Source organism: Desmodus rotundus, chromosome 1 (assembly GCF_022682495.2).
Source record: "Desmodus rotundus isolate HL8 chromosome 1, HLdesRot8A.1, whole genome shotgun sequence".
In the NCBI taxonomy this organism is placed as follows: Eukaryota; Metazoa; Chordata; class Mammalia; order Chiroptera; family Phyllostomidae; genus Desmodus; species Desmodus rotundus.
In genome coordinates, this window is record NC_071387.1 from 20,636,630 (window position 1) to 20,657,825 (window position 21,196).

Sequence of the window (21,196 nt, forward strand, 5' to 3'; positions counted from 1 at the left end):
AGATGTGGTCCCCCATGAAGCAGAGGCCCAGATGGAGATTTGTGTACAGGAAGTATAATGGAAGGGGTGGGGGGAGCAAGAGCTGTGGGGAGTTGGAGAAGAACTGCACTGTAATGCAGTCACAACTAGGCAGGCGGTCCCACGGGGAGCTCCAGTGTTCTTCTGAAATGCCCTGCTTCCAGGCAAGAAGATAAGGTTGTCATCCACCAGTCATTGGGTGCGGGCTGTCCCTGAGAGGCGGCTGTCTTCAGGTGAGAGCAGTTCTTAGAAAGGGGCTAACCTGAGAGCTGCCAGCCACCCACGGTCCCTGCAATGGGTTGGGGGAATGAGAGCCCCGGTCTGGGCAGCTACCCAGCATCCACGACAGGTGCTGAATAAATGGTCATTATTATCCTTGTCAATTAATTATCTTTGTTGGGTCTGCTAGTGACTGATCTTCACCCAGGTCCCTGTCCTGCCCTGGTGGGCACATGTAATATTCAGGTCCTTGGTCATTCCACCCATTGGATGTTTGGAAACACAGACTTGTAAATTCTCAAGCCAAGGAGGAAATGGGAAGAAATTGACATTAGCGCATCACTTTAACCTATGTTGGTGGATGTCAGAGTAGCCCAGCCTTGGGGTGATGAGAGCTCCCAGTCCGTGGCAATAGTTAGTTGTACAAGTTGAACACTCCTGAGATTCTAGAGACAGGGAGAGGAGGCGGTGGGGGAACAGAAAGATTCAATAGTAAACTGAATGTAGTAAAGTAAGGAGGAATAGGAGCCCTGTATCCTGTAGGATGAGCCTGAGGACCTCAGAAGTTGGCAACTGGGAGTAATGGGGTAGCAGTGCAATCTGGGGGCGGGGAGAAGGTGACTAATTTAGCTTTTGACATGAAATATCTTCCAGGTGAATGGAGATAGGACAGTGAGTAAACAGACTGGTGATCCTGGCTAATGAGATTTTTAAAAAATTAATAGACTGTTTTTTGAGCAGTTTTAGGCTTATGGAAAAATGGAACAGAAAGTATAGTCTCCATGTTCTCCCTCACTCACCCACCCCTATGATTAACATATTGCATTTGTGGGCTCCATTTGCTACACCTGATGAGCCAATATTGATACATTATTAACTGAAATGCTAATATCTTACATTAGGATTTACTCTTTGTGTTGTACATCCTACAGGTTTATTACAAATGTACAATGACATAGCTACCATTATAGTATCATACAGAAGCGTTTCACTGCCCTGAGACTCCCCTGTGCTCCATTTATTCACCCTTCCCTCCCCCGAGTGCTTGAGAACCACTGATGTTCCCACTGTCTCCAAAGTTTTGCCTTTTCCAGCGTATCACATTGGAATCACACAGTATGTAGCCTTTATAGATGGTTTGCAAATGAGGTTTTGAACCATATTTTTATTTCTTTGGAGACTCATTTGATTTTAAACAAGACACTATGAGCTTTTTTGGGGGGGGTGGGAGGTACTTGATTCACCTTTATTCTTAAATAAACTTATTTTTAAAGCAAGCTTTATATCATTATCATACAGGGAAAATAGTATCACCTGCAATATTAGAAGACAACTATGAAATGTCATTTAGACTGATAGAATAATTTTTAACAATCCATATGCTATCTAAAAATAGTCTTTCTCACCACCTGTCAATGCCAACACTTTAGGAAACACTGATCTAGCGATTTCCCACCCTCCTTCCCCCTCCCTAGCCTTCACTTTCAACTCCATCCCTTTGATCTGCAGTTTAGTGGCCGGAAAAAGGGAAGACCAAAGAAACAGATATGCTGCCTTCAAGTGTTTGAAGAGGTGCCAAGTAGAAGGAAGAGAGGAACATTCAATAAATGCCCATGATTTTTGCCAGGCACTATGATGGGTCATTAAAATATATTAAATGGTTCAAACCCCACAACAACCCAGGTGATTGGGACTTGGATCTTTGTCTAGGAGACCATGAAGCCGAGGTTCTGATGGATTCTGAGCTGCCCAGCTAGTTCCGTAATGGGGCAGGGTCAAACCCAGTATCTCTATGCATTTGTCTAGACCGCACAGTCATCATGGAGAGAGAGATTTATTCTTTGTTGCTTTAGGAAGCAGAACTAGGGCAAAATGTCACATAAGCATATTTCAGCTCAACAGAAGAACTTTCCTTGTGTTACTGTGGCGTTGCTGTAGAAATAGGCAGCCTGGGTTAGTGGTGAGCATCCCTTCCCCGCAGTGTGCAGAGACTGGAGCTGGGGACCACCCAGAGGGAAAGCCACAGAGGGCATATCTCCCCAAATGGGAAGTGGGTGCCGGAGCTCTAAGCCCCTCTGGGGCAAACATTCCATAACGCCAAGCCTCCCCGGCTCCTCGTGCTAACATGTAAACTTCCAAAGAGGGTGCTGACTTGTCTGAATGTCGGCAGGGCATTAAATACTACTTTGGGACACTTCAATCTTTCTGCAAACCATATTCTTTCTGTAGGCTTTATTAGGGGTCATATGAAAGACATAAAGCATCAAAACAACCATTTCCAGATGGACCTGACTTGCCGAATTATTTGAAAAACATGTCACTGGAAGGTTGACAAGCTTCTGGAGACCAGAAAAACTTATTCCATAAGTCTACCAATACCACCTTGGATAGAGATAAAACGGCCTTCTGCAAAGAATATGCTGAGACGTGACTTGGGCATCAGCGTGCTGTTTAGCAAAAGGCTCTGAGATTAATCTTCTCTTTTGTCGGTAGATATTGGCAGTAACACTGGGATAACACATGGATAATGTTTCAGTTAATCCTTTAGCATCTTTATTTAACTACCCTCTAAGCAACAAACTTCTGCCTAAAAGTTCCCAGTGATGCTGAGATGGTGCATAAAAACAGACATTCTTATCTTACCCCTGCTTTATTGGATGAACGAGTTCATAGTTCTAATGTAAATGCATCTGTCGGTTCAGAAGGCAGAACCTAGTCCTTTAGAGCCTACTTTTTGTGTGCACCGCTCACACATGTGCACACACACACTCAAGCATGCACAGGACAGGCACATGCCACAGGGGTTGCTCAGTAACTCACCACTCAGCTGGAATAGCCTCATTAATAAGTATATATGTAGAGATGAAAGAGCCATGATTTTGCTACCTCCTGCTCTGGAAAAACTAAGATCACAGCTACTGAATAGCCTGAAACCCTCTCACTCTCACTGAGGACTCTGAGGAATCCAACAGGAATATGCTCAGATTTCCTTAGGGATTGACCTGGGAGTGGAAGCCAAAACAGACTTAGCTCTCTCCTCAGTCCCCCTTTACCCCACCACAGGTGAAGCATCTGATTTCATAAGGCAGCTATGAAAGAGGCACGGGGTGCATCCATCACGTTCTCCTAATGCTCTGAGTCCCTGGACTCATTGCAATACTGGGCACCTGGGCACCTCAATAACCAGGGCACTCAGGACCAACCTTGGGGCCCTCATAGGTCTTTGACTCAGACACACGAACCACACTCCAATGTCACACTGGAATAGGTTTATAAAAATAGAGACTGTGGATCCCTTTATCCATGTAAATATCTGCAGTAAAAAAACAAAATATAATCAAATGAAATGAAAAATGAACAAGCTGTGTCTTATTACTTATTCAGTGAAGATTCAGCAGTAAACTTTCTCTCATACATGATTCATAAGGATTTTATACACCATCAAAACCCTCTTGATAGTGCATATCAACACTGTATTTCAACAAGCTCTTCTGTTCAGGTTCCAAAGATGTGGAATGTCCCTCTGCTTCAGGATGGCCAGACAGACTCCATTTGCTGAAAAAAATGTAAATCTGACCTCTTCTAACCCAGGAATAATGCACCACCATCTCTTTTTCTTTTTTAATTTTTTTTTAAAGGAAAGGAAGTCATTCCCTCTTGCGTGGCAAAGACAACAACATCCAAAATAATATGGGCACAGTGGAATAAAGAACCCATTTCCCACTTGCATTCCTACTGAGATCAAAATAGTGGTTAAAATACTAGGGTTCATCATGGAAATTGCCTTAAGCCAGTTATGCATGCACATAATGGTACCTATAAAATAGATACGCAGAGTAGATTTCACATTGTGTCCATGGTGGGGCAATAGTATGTACAACTGCAGCTCTTGCTTTATCTCTTCCCTCTTCTCTCCAGCTTTCTCCAGTGCTTTCATCTCATTGTACCTGCAAGGCCCACAGAGCCAAGGGCAGATACCACTGGGCTCCATTCCAAGAGACCCCAGCATTTCTGAGCTGAGCAAAGTTGTAGTGCAGATCCAAGCAGCCTCCTTGCTCCTGCAGTACTGATACCAGTTATCCAAGGAGGGAGGAGAAAAGGAAATAAATATATATTGAGGAAGGATGGGACACCAAGCACTGTACATTGTCATGCAATCCTGACAGCCATCCAGTGAAGTGAGAGGAATAATTCCCAGCAGGTGATCAATAAATGCTATTTCCTCATATGCAGATGAGAAAATGATGCTCAAAGTCCTATTAAGTTGTAACAGTGTTGGAATCCCAGGCTTCCATCTGCCTCCAGAATTCATTCTTTTCCCACTGCCACATGCTGACTTCTTTTAAGTCTCTGTGTGGATTGGGGCTCTGTTTCTTCAGTCTCAAGGAGAGCTTTGGTAAATGGTGGTGCAGTCTGCACCTGTGCCATGCTCAAAAACAAAAACAAACAAACAAACAAAAGCAAAAACAGGCTCAAGGGCAGGGATGGGCTCAAAGCCAGCCTGTGCTCTGCCCAGGAATCCAGGTCTTCCTGGAGTGTGTATTCGTTTCCCAGGGCTGGTGTAACAAATTACTGCAAACTGGGTAACTTAAAACAACAGAACTTTATTCTCTCATTGTTCTGGAAGCTGGAAGTCTGAAATCAAGTCATCAGCAGGGTGGGTTCCTTCTGGAGTCTCTGAGGGAGAATCTCGTCTTGCCTCTCCCCAAGCTTCCAGTGCCTGCCGACAGTCCTTGGCCTTCTTTGGCTTGTAGCTAAATAACTCCAATCTCTGCCTCCATCATCATATGGACTTCGCTCTGTGTCAATGCTGTTTTGTATAACAATGGCTGTCATTGTATTTGGGGCCCACCTGGTAAATTCTGGATGATTTCATTCCCAGATCCTTAACTCTATTATATTATTAAGACCCTTATTCCAAATAAGGTCACATTCACAGGTACTATTGGTTAGGACTTGGCTATATCTTTTAAGGGGCCACCATTCAACCCACAACAGGGTGTGTCTATCTAGCTTTTCCTAATGGTTCTGTCCAAAGGGGATGTGTTTTTTCTATTTAGCACAAAGGCACTTATGAACTAATGGACACCCTGGCCTCCTCAGTGTGTTCCCAGATTCCTGCTATCCATCAGCCTAAGATGTTGACCCATTCTTTCTATTCAAGGTTATTAGAGTCTTTAACTCATGACTTGGTATCATCCTCTGCAACCTCTCTGAGGAGTAGAGCCTGGCAAAATCAGCATGCAGCCAGGTTCTAAAATTAGAGTTGCCTAAAGGGTCATATGGTGGGAAGACAGGCCCTCTGGGCAGAGGCTCTACCTGACAAGTGGCTGTGAGGAGGGACTGTGCTGATGGAAAGCCGTGGCCTTAACAACAGACAGTGGCTCAGTGAGCAAGCAGCACCCAGCAGAGACACTCAATGAGCTCAAAGCTCATAGCAACAAGGGTGGAGTGGTGGCCATCGTGGGAGGGGCATAGGGACAGAAGGGGCAGCCGTCAGTCATCCAGGTGTTAGGCTGGGCCTTACAGGGGGTTTGACCAGATACTCTCTCAGAGTAGCATATTCAGGGTCCAAAGTCAGGGCCAGACACAGCAATAAAGGGACCTTTTATAAGTGCACCAGAATGTGGACTGTAGACCCTTCAATCCCTCTTGCTAAAGGTCAGGATCTGTTTGGAAGCCCAATAGCACAACTGAAGGGAGAGGAGTAGTGTGAGGCAGGAGCCAGGCAGGGCCACTCTGCATGTCCCCTTGACAGGATCAGGTACCCACTGTGGATGGCCTTGTCCCTCCTGGCCAACTTTCCCCAGTGGTCCTTGCTTTCCAGGTCCATCCTTGGCAGGTGCAGTCCAGTCCTGTGCACATTCCTGCTGAGCCTCCTTGATTCATTCTGCTTTGTACCATCCCAGACCTTGCCAAGTCTAGGCTTCAACTATCCAGTGCTGGCAGTGGGAGAAGCAAAGGAGAACTTACAAAGTATATGATCTTTCCTTGGAGAATTTCCAGTGCAACTGAAGCAGGAAGCAGGCAGAACCTCATGGTGATTTTATTTTTGGACTTCTTGCCACCAGTATAAGTGAGTAAGAATAGACATTCAAAGACTTTCTAAGAATGTGCATGTGTAAAAAGGCTTGCCCGGATTGATTTCAGAACACAAACCTAAATTCCATTCCAGGAATTGTATAGCCTTGCAAGTTCTTCAGCTTCTAAATAAAAGTCTCTGGAATCTAATAATAAAATCTTGATGATACATGACTTTTCAGTGTTTATATTTAGCAAACATTTTCCATTCCAAAATGATTTCCTGCCAAGAATATCCCATTCCAATAGACTTTGTCATATGATGCTGGATGCTTATTTTATTGTCCCCAAAATCATCCTTGCCACAGAATTTGGGGTTCATGATGGAGGAGTGAATTCAATATTTTGTCTTTAGTCTGTCTTCAGATTAAGATTAATAGAGGGCCCCACTGTCTGTGGTAAGTTGAGCCAGACTCAGAGAAATCAGGGCTGGTCCTTGTGGTATGTGATGGGCTTGTTTAGAAGTAGTGAGAAATACAGCCAGAGAGGAAGGAGGTGTCAGATGTCAGCAGTAATTGCCTTTCTGAGGTCTGATCATCTAGACAAGAAGAAACTGGTATAGACTTTTATTCAAAGGAATCAGCCATACTTTTTTGAAGAACTCTGGCAATGATGCCAACAATGATTTAAAGGAAGAAGAGAATAGAGGAAGGGAGGGGCATGGGGCCTTTCATTCATTGGATGATGGGTGAGATGTGGCAGCAGTGACCATGGAGAATGGGTCCAGAAGATCCAAAGGAAAGGACACTGGGGTCAGCCTGGGTTTGAATCTATAAGGTATTCATTCCAACAAGCTTGTTTCCTCATTTGTGCAAGGGGGACCAATAGCATCTGTATCACTAAGTTATTATGAGGCATAAATGAGACAATGGATGGCACAAAGGAGTCACTAAATAAAGAAATACCTACAGACTTGGAAGGATGGATCCAAGAAACCCTTTGGGATGAAAATCGACCTGCCTTACTGACTGCATCAAACAGGATTCTTAGTTAAATCCTTATGAGAATTATAAAGATACTGCCATCGTTCTTAATAATGGACTCATTTAACCCAATTCAAGCCCAGGTAGTCTGGCTCCAAAAATGTGTGCTTCTAACTGTTATGTTATATTTGGAAAAGGACAAACAGCACCTTGGTGAACTGGGCAGTTCTGCCTCCTGCTGGTAAGTCATGGAGAAGTATCTGGCTCCAACTGTTACTGGCTCTTCTCAAAATGTTGGACGGTTAGCAACATTCTGTCCAACCCAACATCCCGTGGAAGCTCTCAAGTGAATAGTAAGAAGTGAACCATAGACTACAACACAGGAGAAAGTGGAGAACACAAGTGCAGGGTAGTGGATGGTGCAAGGAAACCCGAGAGGACGGCACTTCCAAAAGTGTGCTCAAGAGTCTCAGAGTTCGCCTCAGGCCAAGGAAGATGGCAGAGAAGGTGGGATAATTGTGGGGACAAGGAACCTCAGGGATAAACAACAAGAAGAACACAGGTTTGCAGGTACATGGAGGAAAAGGCGATTAAGTGGAAATGGCAAGTGATACGTAGAAATTAATACCAAGTATCTTAAGGACAACATGCAGAGGGCACTTCGTTTTCCACATAAAGGAGGAATGAGGTTGTTCCCTCATTTTAAGGGAGACTACCCACCATCACAGATGACATTCATAAAGCCCTGTCCTCACACACTAGGTACTTTCCAGATACTGTGTAGGCTCACGGACGTTGGAGGTTAAGTTCTATGTATTATCATCTTCATTCTCCGGATGCAGTTAAGAAATTGGCAAAGGTCCCACAGCTGGCAAGTGCTCAACTGCTCATGTCCATACCCATGTGCTCCCACATTTTACTACCTTGACTCTCAGCAGGTAGGACTGGTGAGAGGGGAGGCAAGGAGAGAAAACTGTGTGAGACAGCCCTTGCAGAGACCTGCCAAGCACTGGTGAGAGCCAAGGTGAGCTGAATGGCAACACATGGAGAACCAGGTCTTTATGGTTACAGGTTGTCTCAGGTCCTTTGGGTCAGAGAAGCAAAAATGAGGAGGGAAGACGGTGGCAGAGGTAGGTTGGAGACTGTTACAAGTGTGAAAGGAGACCTATGAGTGAAAGGCCCAAATGATGGAACAGTGACCAGGGTTACCTGCTGGATCCCCAATAAGCACCCTATGACTTTGTTGGCTTCTCCAAAGATGATTTATGGCATGTCCATTGCATTGCAGTTTTGCGAGGGCAGAGACATTTTCTATCAGAATCTTCAATCTGCAATATCCTCTCTCTGAAAGTTTTTCTCCCTGCAGTGAGGCACCAAAAACTACATTTTGCTACTCTTCCCAAATTGATTGGGCCATTTCTATAATTGACATATTTGTGTGAGTGAATTCAGTCATGGTGCATCGAATTTCAGGCACTTACACAGCAGTGTTTATAGGGAAGTCATTCAGGGCCACGGGCTGGTTTAACTACAGCTTTGTGGGCTAAAAAGTGGGAAACTTTGGAATAAGCATGAATCTGAGGGCTTCACTATAGGGAACTGTTCCGCATGGCGTGGGGAATGTAGCTCGGCCCCCACTCAGAAAAGCCAGTGGGGAGCGAGGTCTGACACACAGGACCCATGCCCATGGATAGGTTCTCCCATGGGGAATCAGGCCTGCATTGTACCTAGGCTGCTATGAGACTTGCTTTTGCTAAAACTCCCTCACCCTGGATTGAGGCAGCAAATGTTTGCTGCACATCTCTAAAGTTACTTCCTAAAATCTGTGCTAAACCTCCCAAGTATGGAGTGTAACCAGTTCAGCCACTTTTCCCCTTGAGCTGTAACATCCTTCTCTTTGAAGTAATTTGCAACATTCTTTCCTTTGTTATCTGTAAAATGTGCATAGTAAGTGAGGGCCATCCTCAATGTAATGTGCCCAGACAAGCAATAAAAGCCTGTCCAGGCAGGGGTCGGGGCCCTCTCTCTCACTTAGAGAGCGGCCATGCCGTCCCTTTTTCTCCACAGGACTTCTGTAGTCCATCTGAATTTGTCCGTTGCAGCCACAGCACACAGACCCTGCTGACTGGGGTCCACATCACTTCACAGTCACGGTCTAGAACCTGCCACATCTGAGCACCAGCTTCCCTGTCCACCTGGTGATTCCCTCCCTAAAGCTCCTCTCTGGGAAGAGCATCTGTTCTCCCTGAAGCCCCTGGGCATTGGCTTCCTCTGCCCTAAGCTCCATCTCAGGCTCCTAGTGCCTGAGAACAGAATCTACCTGTTCTCACAGAGATGTCCCCTCACTCCTGACCCAAGGCTGGAGACACTCCACCCAGTGAGGTCCAAGACACAAGCGCCATACAAGGAGCTTTTCGGAAGTGACTAGTGTGGACTGAAGACAAGCAGGCCCTTCCCTACAGTCTGGACTACATAAGACCCCTCAATTTTTCTATGACCATCAGTCAGAGTGTGTGAAGAGTGCCTACAAAACACGTTGGGATTGAATTCCCCCCAGATATGAGTGTAGTGCCTCAAGGCAGGTTAATGTAATATTAGGAAATAAAGGAATATGAATTTTCTGGTGTCCAAGTATTGTGTAGTCAAATTGATGTCCTCCATATGTGAATTAGTTAAAATATTCTCCACCTATCACCCAGGTAAAGAATATTTTTACTTCTGCAACTTCTATGAAAGACCTTCACTGTCGACCAGCCTGAAACATATATGATATTGAATTTATATATCTAAGTTTTCTATTCCACAAAACATAACCACACACCAGCCTTTCACACCAGCACCATCTTCTTTTCTTTGAGATAATGTTTTATTTCTTATGTGAATAAATAAGCAAATTATTCCCAGTGATTCTCGGTCATAGAATTCACGAGAGGGTTGGTCTACTTCCTACTTTTTTTGACATACAACAATGATGCTGCTTTGAAAAAAGTTCATACACGTTCACTGTTCTAAAAATTTTACCATTACAAAATACCATTTTACAAAATACACTTTTCAGGACATAATGGAATTATCAGAAAAACGGCCTGAAGCATATTGGGTATGCAATACAAATGTTTTGAATGAATGAGAATATTCCATGATTTTCTATACTGAAAACTTAGATAATAAGAAAATTTTTTTCTCCTTAGTTACAACACAGACACATAGCAAACTGAAACCACTCCGGTCAGGTAAAGCCTGAAGAATATTATTGTAAGTTATATAATGCTGAGTACAATTTTTACTGGGAGTACTGCCACATTGCAAAAGCGAGCTAACAGTTACAAATATATGTACATTTAGCCTTCTTTAAAACAAGATTTTATTTATTCTATTTTTAGACAGAGTGGAAAGGAGGAAGAAAGAGAGGGAAAGAAACATCAGTGGGTTGCCTCTCGCATGCCCCATACTGGGGATGTGGCCCACGACCCAGGCCTGTGCCCTGACTGGGAATCAAACCACCAACCCTTGCATTCTCCGGCTGGCACTCAATCCACTGAGCCACACCAGCCAGGACTACATTTGACTTTCTGAATTCAACTAAATAAATTTGTTAATGATTTTTTAAAAGTTTCATTATCATGCCCAAGAGTTTATTTTATAGCCATAAAATGCTGTAGATTGTTCTGTTGTCTCCAAGTCTACTTCTTATATCCGAATCTTATATTAGTTCATAAAATTTAATACTTAATGCAAAATCATCTTATAAGCATTCCCTCTTCACCAGCTATAGAAAGTTGCATTTCAGCCTGAATTTCCATGTCTACCATATATGATATCCCAGACTTCGTATGTTGTAATTCCAATCATTGTTAACCTAATACATTTTTGCCAGCAATGTTCTTGTTTTGATTTTCCAATGGAAGAATAATTTTATGTGTTTAATTGCACAGACTGGGCTGGTGTGGCTCAGTGGACTGAGTGCCGGCCTATGAATCAAAGGGTCTCCGGTTCGATTCCCAGTCTAGGTCACATGCCTGGGTTTCCGACCAGGACCCTAGTAGGGGGCGAGCAAGAGGCAACCACACATTGATGTTTCTCTCCCTCTCTTTCTCCCTCCCTTCCCCTCTGTCTGAAAATAAAAACAAAATAAATTGATTTTAATTGCACAGACTGAAAACGAGATGCAGGAAGGGGAGGGGGTAGACAGACACAAAGAAAATAGGAAAATGATACACCTGCCTTCCTGGACTTTCTTCCCCCTGTACCTAAAAAACAAAAACAAAGCAGGTGTGATAGTGACATCCAGAACAAAAATTTAAATATATATTTGAGGAAGATGAGAACTTCTGGAGTAAGTTCTTAGAAATAGCCCAAACTTTCCAACGAGACACTAAAGATGTAAATGTGAGCAAAGAGAATGTTGAGAGGCTCTGAGACAGTTGTATTCAGAAGGACATCAGGAATCTTTAAGGGGTTTGAACAGTCATTTAAAGCACATTTGCTGATAAATACCAGGATTGGTGCAGAGTGAGCTGGGCGCTATTCATGTCTCTTCCTTCTCATTTGACATAATCTTTTACTGTATTATAAAAGCAATCTTTGTTCACAGTTGAGATTGGAAAATATGGGGGAAAACTAAAATGGAAATAAAAACCACTCTTATTCCATCACCCAGAAATAACTACTCACTTTTTTTACTTACTCCTCCTGTGTGTCTGTGTGCATGTCACTAACCCATTTGAGTTTTTACTGTGCTTTCCTGCTTTCTTCACTTACTAATATACCTTAGGTGTTTTCTCATATTTGTTCTTTGGAAATACGAATTTTAATGGTGGAATAATATTCCAACCTATAATTTTAAAAATAAAGTTTAACATCTAATTTTGTGATAGTTTGCAATTTTTCATGATTACAAATAATGCTACAATAACCATCCTTGTACAAAAATCTGTATTTATATCTCTGATTATTTCCTCAAGATAAAGTTTTGAAAAGTGACATTACAAAGTCAAGTGGCATAAACTGGTTTCAGGCTTTTGATTAATACAGTCTCACTGACCACCAGAGAGGGACTGGAAAGGAGGTACCAATTTATACTGCTAATGCCTGCATGGGGGAGTCTTTTCCACTTCATTCTGGCCTCATGGGGCCCTACGGAAAACATTTTGCTAGCTTAATGGGTGAAAGTGATATCTCATCGTTGAATGTGTTCATTCTTTGTGGATTGTCTGTCCCTGTCTTTTGCCCATTTTTCTACTGAGCTGTTTATCTTTCTTTTATTAATTTTTTTCCTGATCCCATCCCCTCATTGATTTTATCCATGTGTCCTTTGTAGTTGTTCCTGAAAATTTTCCCCCCCTTATCCCCTCCCACCTCCACTCTGGTTACTGTCAGTTTGTTCTTAATTTCAAAGTCTCTGGTTATATTTTGCTTGCTTGTTTGTTTTGTTGATTAGGTTCCACATAAAGGTGAGATCATATGGTATTTGTCCCTCACCGCCTGGCTTATTTCACTTAGCATAAAGTTCTCCAGCTCCATCCATGCAGTCACAAAGGGTAGGACACAGCCTGGTACTGGCATAAGAACAGACAGATAGACCAATGGAACAGAACAGAGAGCTCGGAAATAAACCCAAGTCTCTGTGGTCAATTAATATTTGACAAAGGGGGCAGAAGCATAAAATGGAGTAAAAATAGCCTCTTTAACAAATGGTGTTGGGAGATCTGGACAGCTACATGCAAAAGAATGAAACTTGATCACCAACTTACACCATACACAAAAATAAATTCAAGTTGGATAAAAGACTTAAATATAAGTCATGATACCACAAAAGTCCTAGAGGAAAACATAGGCAGGAAAATCTCAGATATTCTTTTATTAATTTTAAGTGACCCACCATTTTTCTGTCATTTGTGCCATATTCAAGCTATCATCTTTAGACTTTCAATTTTGCTTGTGCTATTTCTAATACATAGAAGTTTTGAATTTTATGTAGTGAAATAACATATGTATATACATAACACTCTCATATAGTGTTAAATTTTATGCACACACACTATTGTTTCTCCCTTTTCTGTTTGTTAAAAGAAGACATTTGCTTAAAAAGACATTTGCTTACTGTCTGACGATCATTTGCTTGCTGTTCTGCCTCCAAGTAGACCTGAACTCCATAAGGCGAGGTACCATATTCACCACTGCCTGCCCTGACCTTTAGCACCAAGCTGAGCACATAAGAATTCATTAAAAGTTTATTGAAGGAATGGAAGTACAGATGGCTGCCCTCTACCAAGATGCATTCGCACCAGCCTACCTTCTCTGCGCATCTCTGAGTGGACGTACAAATGTGGCAGCGGTGAGAGGTGGGGAGGGCACGTGGCAGGGTAAAGCACTTTGCCTGCCTGCAAAAGCAGCACCCATGCAAGTTGAAGGGTGAAGGCCAGTTTTTTCTGGTTGTTATATATACACCTAGTCTCTTTGATGGACAGGGAGAGAGGTATACGATATTTTCTATCATGTTTTTATTTAATCCTGACCTCTGTTTTTTGAGGCAGAGACAATGCGTGGTCTGTGGTTTGAGAACCTTGCGTTGTCATTACTTTCTGTGTTTAAGCCATAAATTGAGCATGTTTGATCTTTAATATAATGTACTATTTACAGCAAATATGCTGTAAGCCAACTATGCCAAAGGCCAACTATAACTAATAACGGTGTGATGTCTCTATGGCCACAGGCACGAGGGCGTCAGGAAATCTATCATAATTAATGCAGTGAAATGAATGGTAATTAACTTCAAGTTCAGAAAAAGCACATTCATTTGAGTGAAGATACTTGGTAATTTGTGGTCATTTAGAAAGGGCCCGTTGGAAGTTACCACAGCATTACCTATAAGGAAATTGTTTACTAGGTAAATTAACAAAATTGCAGAGAAAATCCTTAAGATACAGATAATTAGATAATTTTTAAGTACTATCAAGAGGCTTCAAAAACTTAGGTTTCCATTTAGAGCACTGACATGCTAATTTTTAAAAATATGGTCTATTCCTAAGGGCGAGAGAAAACAGATAAGTAACATTCTACTAAACCTAAGACATTTGATAGTATCAATGGTTTTTGTTTTAACATTGTTGGCACAATATAATTTAATAGGTTATTGATTTATGTGGTATGGCACCAAAAAGGCAGAAGAGAGCGTACAGTGTAAAGCGCACTCTCTGTTTTTTCCTCCCAACTCACAGACCCCAGTTGGGTTCCCCTTGGCCTCAAGCAAACACTGTTATCATTTCTTGGCTATACTTACAGAGATAGTCTATGCATATGCCAACGTATTTGTAAATTGACTATTTTAAGAAAAATGGTAGTTTATTATACAGACTTATTTGCAACTTGCTTTTTGCACTCTGTTTTGGAGATCTTTCCATATCAGTATATAGAGAGCTACTTCCTCTCTCTTCTTACTGTCTAGGTAGAATTCCACTGTATGGAATACCATAATTTTTTTAACCAGCCCCCTGTTAATGGACTTCTTAGATTGGACTTTCTAGAAGCAGATGACAGGACGGGAATTCTTGCACAAGTGATCTTTTGAGACATGCTGTAAGCATGTCTATAGAGAAACCAAGGAGAAGACACAGCGTGGGCAGAAGCTAAGGAAAGACATGGTTTTAGTCGAGTCTAACCTCAGCCTGATCCTGTTGGGAGCTCTGGAACCTGCATGGCACCAGGAAAGGGTGTCAAGCTTTTGTCTCACTGTATATGTATATATATATATATATATATATATATATATATATATATATATATATATGTATGTATGACAGATATTCAGGGGTAACCTCCCAGCCATTTGCAAGTGAGAAGGGTCCTTGTCAGTTGAGGACAACTTTCTGGAGAAGGGCACAGCGGTAAGCCTTTGCAACCAACACTTAGAGTGGGTGGAGATGAGTACTCTGGCCCAGAAGAGGGGATCTAGGGGGAGCACCTCAAGCAACTGATTATATCCTTTCCCGTTTTGCAAGAACAAGCAATGCTGGTGTCCTTGTGGGCGCATGCCTTTGCATATTGACCACTGAAGGGGTCAATGCCTAGAAGGGGAAGAACTGGATCGAAAGCTGTAAACATTTAAAGTCCTGGTAGATATTACCAAATCGCTCTCCAACTCACCTCCTACCCAAAAGTGTATAAGAGTTCCTATCTTCTCTTGCTGGAAATATATGAGGAAAAAAATTTAATATATAGGTCAAATAGAAAACAAATATCAAGGTAGTAGATTTACACCAAACCTTATTGATAATTATGTTAAACACTAACAATCTACCTACCCTAATTAAAAGGCAGATGTTCTCCAATTATTTTTAAAAGGAAAAAAAGATCCAGTTTTGTGCTATTTTCCGCACCCCCAAAAAGAAACTAGTTAAAATATAAAGACACAAATTAAAATGATGGAAAGATTTAGTCTGGAAACACTAATCTAAAGAAAGCTGGAATGGCTGTATTAACACCAGAAAAAGCAGACTTTAGAATAAGGACTACTATTAAGGAGGGAAAAAGGTATAAGTAAGGATAAAAGGGTAAATTCAACAAAGAACATAATCATACTAAATGTGTATACACCAAATAATCGAGCTATAAAATACATGAATCCAAAACTTATAGAATAAGGAAGGAAAAATAGACAAATCAAACTTATATTGGAGATTTCAATCCTCGCTTCATACTAGTTGGTAGAACAACCAAACAAAATCAATAAGGATATAGAATACCTGCACACTATCAATCACCTTGACCTAGATGGCATTTATAGGACATACTACCCAATAGTGGCTAGAGGTTGAATGTTTGTGTCCTTTCCCGCCCACATACACACGCACAAGCCCTAACCACCGAAGTGATGGTATTAGGTGGTGGGTCTTTTGGAAGGTGAATGGGCCGTGAGGGCAGAGCCCTTATGAATGGGATTAGCAACTCCATACAAGAGGCCTGAGAAAGCTCCCCTGCCCCTTCCGCCACGAGAGGACACAGCCAGAAGCAGGAAGTCTGCAACATGGAGGAGGGCCTTTACCAGGACCCGACTCTGTCAGCACCCTGACCTTGGACTCCCAACCCCCAGAACTGTGGGAAATAAATTTCTGTTGTTTGTAAGCCACCCAGCCTGTGGTGTTTTGTTACAACACCCTGAACAGATTAAGATACATATTCTTTTCAAATGAGCATGAAACATTCACCAAGATGCTGCATTCTGGTCCATAAAACATGTCTCGATAAATTTAAGGAGTGAAATTTGACCATAATTGAATGAAATTACAAATCATATCAGAAGAATATACTTAAAAATCCTCAAATGTTTGGAAATTAAGTAACACATTTCTAAATAACCCATGAGACAAAAAATAATCACACAGGAAATTGGAAAATATTTTAAACTTAATGAAAACAACATATCAAAATTAGTGACAGGTAGCTAAAACAGTGGTTACAGGGAATTTAAAGCATAAAATTGTAGAGACAATAAGCTTAAAATCAATGGTCTAAACTTGTACCTTAAAAGAGTAGAAAAAAATTACTTCTATCTAAAGTAAGCAGAAGAAAGGAAATAATAAAGATAAAATCAGAAGTTGTGAAATAAAAAACAGAAAAACAAAGCAAATCAATAATTCTTTGAAAAGGTCAGTAAAATTGATTACACTGATCAGAAAAAAGAGCAGATACTAACTACCAATATTATTAATGAAAGAGGGGAAATTTCTCAGAGGTTCTACAAACATTAGAATAATAAGGGAATATTAAGAAAAGTTTAAGGCAATAAATTTGACAAGTTAAGATAAAATGGGAAAAAAATTTTAAAGACCTATAACATCAAAGCTCACTCAGGAAAATAATAAATAACCTGTATAGCCTTGTAGCTATGAAATAATTTGATTTCATAATTGAAAACATTCCCACAATAAAAATACCTGGCCCAGATGGCATCTCTGGGTAAATTCTATTAAATATTTAAGGGAATATAATGCCGATTCTACACAAACCTTGCAGAGGAAAAAAAGGGGACACTTTCAAGCTCATTTTATGGGGTCAATTTATCACTCTGCTGACAAAACAGTCCCAAGAAGGAAACTACACCTTTCTCACGCACCTCAGACAACAGCACGGCCGCAGGGGAGGGGGTGGGGAGGCAGAAGAAGGAAAGGGGCGGGGTGTAAACGGCGACAGAGGGAGACTGGAGTGGCGACCACGCAGTACCACACACAGATGGTGTGTTGCACTGTAGAACTGTGCATTTGAAACCTACATAATTTTACTAACCAGTGTCACCCCAATAGATTCAGTTAAAAAATAAAATAAAAAATACATAAATAAATAAAGAGAAAATCACAGACCAATATCCCTCCATGCACATGGATGCGAAACTCCTTTTAAAAATGTCTAGCGAATCAAACAAACTAATACATCCTGACCAAGTGGGATACGCCCCAGAAAGGCAAGACTTGACATGTTTGTTTAACTGATGTAATTCCTCATATTAGCATATTCTAAATAGAAAACCATGCACTAATCCTCATAGAGAAAAGTCATTGGACAAAGTCCAATATCCATTCGTTAAAATAACTCTCAGTAAACTGAAAGTTGAAGGCAACTCGACACGTTAGTAAAGGGCATCTATGAAAATCCTGTAGCTGTGGCCTATCAAGGGTGGAAGACTGCTTCTTCCTGAGATCAGGAACAAGGCAAGGGCGTCTGCTCTCACCACCGCCATTACCAAGTTATTGAAAGCTTGGTAATAATGCAAAGTAAAAAAGAAAGGGATGGAGATGGGAAAGGAGAATTAAAACTGCCTTTTAAAGAATGCCATGATTGTTTATGTAGAAAATCCCATGGAATTTAAAAAAAACCCTATTAGAACTAAAAATGAGTTTAGTGAGGTCTCAAGATACAGTCAAAATACAAAATCAATTGTATATCTATACAGTAGCAACTATATACGCTACTTGTAAACAATTGGGAATTGAAACTTAAAATACCACTTTAAAACTATAATATGGTGATTTTTTGACAAGTTAGTGAAGATGCTAAAAGCCATTGAATCATACGCACTGTAAAGGGGTAAATTTATGTGAACTATAGTCTCAATTTTTAAAACCTATAAAATACGAAGACATCAATTTTAACAAATATGTGCAAAACCTGCACAGGGAAAAAATAAAAGGTATTACTGAGAGAAATTAAAGAATACGAAAGTAAATAAAGAGCCATACCATCTTTAAGGATTATAAAACTCAATATTGCTAAGATATTAATTGTCCCCTGGAAATGCCATTTCTTCAGATGGGAAAGACTGGGATATATGTTAGGGGAAAAAAGATGTGTTGCAAGGTGAGAGATTTCTTTCAACATCTGAAGGAGGGTTTTTTTGGGGGGGGGCAGGGAGTCAAGGGATTAAATTTATCCCCCTTAGTTCCAAAGACTGAATGCAAATCAAGGATGGATGTTGCAGGACGAGGGAGCTCAACTCAGATACCGAGCTGCCCCATGGCTGGCGCCATCTGCAGAGAACACAAATGCCATGACTTCAGAGCTCTGCATTTCTAGACCTCTTTCGATAGAAATAGGAAGACCAGAACTTGGAATGCTAGGGAGAGGATTTCTAAATTTGGTGGGAGATTAGGCTAGATCCTTTCTAAATAAGGTTCCCTCCATCTCGCAACATCTATGAGGCCATGTTGTAAATAAACCTAGTTAAATTATTCCGCTAGGAAAGACGATCAAAGAACATGGGGATGAATTTTTCTACTTCACTATTCAATCCAATACTGACGCAATCTCAGTTTCCCTCACTGTCTCAGTTTTTGCCCTGATTATAATTAGCTGCAGGATATATGAAGGGGTGTGTGTGTGTGTGTGTGTGTGTGTGTGTGTGTGAGAGAGAAATTCGATGTGATGCAACATTTATGCATCTCAGCGATCGAAGTGCTTTGGAGGAGAACATTTGTATATTTTATATTGCGGTTATGTTTTAACCTCCTCTGATTGTGTGCCAACAGCAAATTCTTCCACCACCCCTTCAACTTCCCGTCTCTTTCACTTCTTTCAAGATTTTCCAGGCCCCTCGTGAAGGCACTTAAAAGACATTTTTATAGCTTTTGTTCTGAAACATACACATTCATTCTTCATTCTGAGAAGTGGCCAGTGTGCCCACGCTGAACGTAGGAGACATATCCCATATAGGCAGAACTGCTGCTGCAAAACATACATAAAGGTAAGATATTGTTTTACTTCACAACTGCAGAGGACGTGATTGTAACTTTGTATACAGAACGTGTGTGTTAGGTGCACATGCAGGAAAAGAGGTTTAGTTTACACGTTTGTAAGTTTATTTATTGAGAAAATATTTATTTAGTTACTCATTTAACTAACATGTAATTCCTACATTTAGTAATAATTAGTAACTACATTTGGTAACATTCACTCTGATGCCTCTGTGTTCCCTATGGTAATTTTATCCTTCAATTCAATCGGGAGGGAAACCCTAAAAGTATATATGAGGACAATTACAATGGTATGCCTATTACAAATTGGGAACATTATATGCTATTCCTGATTATTTGGTATTAAGCCATAATGCCTAAGGGAAAATAGAAGATCACTTCAAAATTATGAATAGTTTTAAAGCCAACGGGAGATTGCAAGACATAAATTTAGAGCAAAGATCACACGGGCTTTTGGAGGAATATGTGAGAGAAAGAGAGAACTTCGGACCTCCATTTTAAGCCAGCATCCAGAAAAGAAAAAGACTTAGATTCTCCCAACTTCATAATTATCAAGATACAATTTAGCTGTAGCTGATTTATTTCAAGATCTTCTGCCAAAATACTACAGATTTTTAAAGTTTATATTTCTAGGTTGTAAACTAAATTAAAGACACCGTCTTGGACACACGCCAAGGCAGGGGAGGTGCTGGTGAGCAGTGGCTGGCAGGGACAACGATGTCACAAGGATGAGAATGGGACCATCCTGATGGCCGTGGGTCCTCCTCCCGCATGGGGAAGGCCACTCCATGGCTGAGCACAGGCTTAGCCTTACTGCACAGGTGGCAAACACAAGGACCCCGGGCCGAATCCAGCCCTCCACTTTGTTTTATCCGGCCCGGCACCTTGTTTCTACCGGATGGCAGCACTGAGCTCCTTGCCCCCAGTTAAGGAGTAGTTACATTTATACAGTCTTAAAATTACATTCGGTCCTTTGAAGGCAACCGCAAGGCTGATTGTGACCCCTGGTGAAAATGAGTTTGACACCCCTGCCTGGGTTAAGAAAACAGAAAGACATTTCCCACTCCTGGTGCTTCCAACCAGGTGGAAGAAGCTCTATTTCCATGACACCCTCCTCCTACTCCCACTTTCCCGGGGAGTCACTCAGCTGAGCAGTGCATTTGGTGGCACGAACTTGACCTCCATAATCCTGTCTCTTCCTCTGGAACTGGGCCAGACCCTGTGAGCATGCAGCTTGCCCAGCTTCCCCAGAGACAGGTTCTGTCCATTCTGTCCACTCAAGGGGATCCAGGGCAGCCTGAGGCCAGAACACTAAATCCACCCCAGGCAGAGACGTAGCTGTCACACCTGGCAGGAGTCTCACGCTAAGCTAGGGACTCCATCACAGCCTTTACTAACAGTCATGAAGGTGATTTTTGTTGTTGTTGTTTTTCATCAATTGGTTATTTTGCCTTATTTCTCCATTTGTTTAAAACTCAAGCAAGTAACAGGTATGCTATTGGTATCTATTGCCCTCTCTTAGAGACATATATCACACCTCTCACATGTTATGACTTCAATGAGGCTTTGAGGAAGGTACTATTTTTATCTACTGTACAGATGAAAAATAGAGGATCAGAAGATTAAGAGACCCAGGGTCAACCACTGAATTCACTGAATTCGTTTTCTCATCACCTCCAATGGGAATGGGATTCTGGAGAGCCTACGTCC

General features: G+C 41.5%; 1 protein-coding gene across 2 annotated transcripts in view; it reads right to left on the bottom strand.

The window, feature by feature from the left end:
- The window catches only part of PALM2AKAP2 (PALM2 and AKAP2 fusion), a 406,552-nt gene that overhangs the window by 363,226 nt on the left and 22,130 nt on the right, over nucleotides 1-21,196 (bottom strand). The window contains exon 2 of one of the 2 annotated variants that reach the window (XM_045195066.2): nucleotides 8,451-8,601. The exons of the other annotated variant lie outside the window; for it this stretch is intronic. The gene's annotated coding sequence lies outside the window, so the exon portion shown is untranslated. The remainder of the gene's footprint in view (nucleotides 1-8,450; nucleotides 8,602-21,196) is intronic. 2 annotated transcript variants of the gene reach the window in all.